This window comes from Pholis gunnellus (assembly GCF_910591455.1).
Source record: "Pholis gunnellus genome assembly, chromosome: 12".
Lineage (NCBI taxonomy): Eukaryota > Metazoa > Chordata > Actinopteri > Perciformes > Pholidae > Pholis > Pholis gunnellus.
The window spans coordinates 13,575,023-13,577,852 of NC_136539.1; positions in this window are offsets into that span (position 1 = coordinate 13,575,023).

The window sequence follows — 2,830 nt, forward strand, 5'->3', positions numbered from 1 at the left end:
GCATGGACAGCTTCTGCTTCTCTGCACGGCTTTGTGTTGTTTGTCCAGTGGAATTGAAACGTCCTCAGGACTTGAAAATACACATTGCCATTTGTTTTCATTTGGCAGTTTGGCTGCACATCCTGGCTTACCCACAGGAACGGCTAAAATGTTCTTCTACTCCTGAGCACAGAGAATTAAAGATCCTCTAGAGACACGATGCCTCTTAGGCCATGAAAATGGTGCATTGTTAAGGGTATATTCAACTGATAATAATGAAAAGTAAAGATGCTGTGTGTAAAATCTGGCTCCAAAATTGATGACTCTGCAAAGATTAAGAACAGACAGAAGCAAGTTCAGAATCTTAAGATAATTAAATGTCACTAATGAATCTTAAACCAAGGTTTTAGACATCAAAACAAACAAACATGTATTAACTAAAAAAAAGAGCTTGAAACACACTGTTAGGCTTAGGGGAAGAACATATGCTTGTGTTATCAGGCGTATAAGCGATTTTAATGTTAGAAGGCCACAGAAAACGAATGACAAAATAGAACACAAGCACACAAGAAGAGAATCTGGCACATAAATGAAATGGATGTGAATAGCACTGAATCAGCAAACAAACAACACAATATCCACTCTACTTACTTACATTCACAACTGCTCAGCTGGCAGAAAAAAGAAAACTCAAAAGAAATAGAAGCAGAACAAATACATGCCTATCTATATTAACCAAAGGAGCAACAACTGTCAATGCAAAAGAACAGAAAACTAAATACAAACCACGAAAAACAAATCTCTGCCAAGTCCCAAAACCACAAAACTGCATCTCAGTTAACCCCCTGTTATATATGTATATATATAATATATATATACATATATAAAACGAAACACAAGTTTCAAGTAACCGACTTAACATTAACAATCTCTCTAATGAGGCACAATGGCGAGCGGTTCAAATGTCCTTTTGGACTAACAAGGCTAGTGAAGGGTGAACCACGGTGGAAAAGTTCCCACAGAAATCCTGGTCATGACCAGCCATGCCGTGGAACTGCCTGGTGGCTGGAACGGGAAACTCTATGATATCCTTAATTTTAGCCTCATGTGGTCCCCCCAAAACAATTAACTGTTTGCTAAATTGAGGGTGAGTGAGGCTTAGGCGAGACCACAGAATACGTTGGACAATGTTTGCAGTTGCTTGAACAACAAGTGGGAGAATACAATCAAATCTTGAGGAAGTTTTACATTATTTTGCCATATCTGTTGCCAAAGCAATTCATGTATCAAAACAAAATCATAGAACTCCTTGGAAAACATAATAGAGTGAATATAATTATGAGAATCTGCCTCCTAACTCCCTCTACTACTGTGAGAGGAAAAATATTGTCTCAACCTAGCAGTTAGATGTTGCTATATCATGTCACAACTATATCCCAACGAACAATCCATGAGAACAGAGAAAACAGCAGGCTTCTATACATGCTACAGTTACTGTTTATGTTCATTTGGATTGTGTGCAGCGTAGAAGGAAGTGCAGCTGCGTTTCCACACTTGAGTCAAAACAGTTTTCCTGAGCAGTCGGCTCATTCTGTCCCCACATTCATGCTTTGCCGTCTCAGTCCAGGGTCAGTAACAACTAGACATTCTTGAGATGGGATCACACCAGCAGCAAGGCCAAATTGGGCCAGGGGCTTAAAGTTGGAGTTGCAATAGCCTCTTCCCCACTTCTTACCACCCTACTTCCAGCGCCCTTGCTCGGACCCTAACCATCTTTAAACTCTGCCTTCATTTTTATCTCAACTACACACCTGTAACGTTTTGTGACTGTGTCAGACAGAAAAACATCTGGCAAAGTATACTCAGAATTGCCTCTGTGGTAGTTTCCGCTGCAATAGACTCACTAGGTGAATTCCAGGCTCGAACAGTGTTGCTGGTATTGTTTGTAACTTGTTGATGTTTGTAATGTTTTTTTTCTGCCGCTAGTACACAGCATTGTAAACACTAACTGACAATTTGCATGTCACAAACTTGGTCTGCCTTCACACAAACTTGAGTAGACACAATATCTGTTTTGTGTTATAATTTAGCACCTCTTGTGTTCAAAGCTCTAGAATCAAACTCAATCCATAAACTCTGGTGCCATACCTCCCCCACAGCTGGATCAGACTGTTTCATGTGTCTGTTTGTAGCAGTAGCTCTGGGAACAATCCTTCAGTGAAAGACCAATGTCCTCAAAATTGTTGCACTGCTTGTGTTTGATCATCAGTGCCAAAAGGAAAATCCTTCCTGCTGATCTAGGTGGTCCTCTCCATCCATGGATAGCTCAGTAACAAACTGCTACATCTACGGTCCATTATCCAGAGCTGCTGTGCATTACTGAAAATATAAAGTCCATCTCCTCCATCAGCTGGGAACACAAATTTGGGGGACACCAATCCAAACATCGCATGTTACCATAACATATTTTGGGGCATTTGTTTTACCCTTCTTTACTGGAATGATGAGAGACAGAAAGGAGACGAATAGTTTGACATTTTGGGGGATTACTTTTTCGATTTATTGCAGAGGATTTGATGAGCAAACTATGCACAACTCTGCTTTTTTTTGCCAGGCGCAGTGACTTCCTGGAGTCTGTGCTGCTAGCTCGGCAACCTCACAGTACTGATCCCGGCCAAGAAATAGAAATCATACACTTTGGTATTCATATGTTTAAAATAAATAAGATATGTGTTAAGTAGTGAGCTTTACAGGGGCTGGTTGGGTGAGTTTGTCATCCTTGGACAGAGCCAGGCTAGATATTTCCCCCTGTTTCCAGTATTTATGCTAAGCTATGCTAACTAGCTGCTAG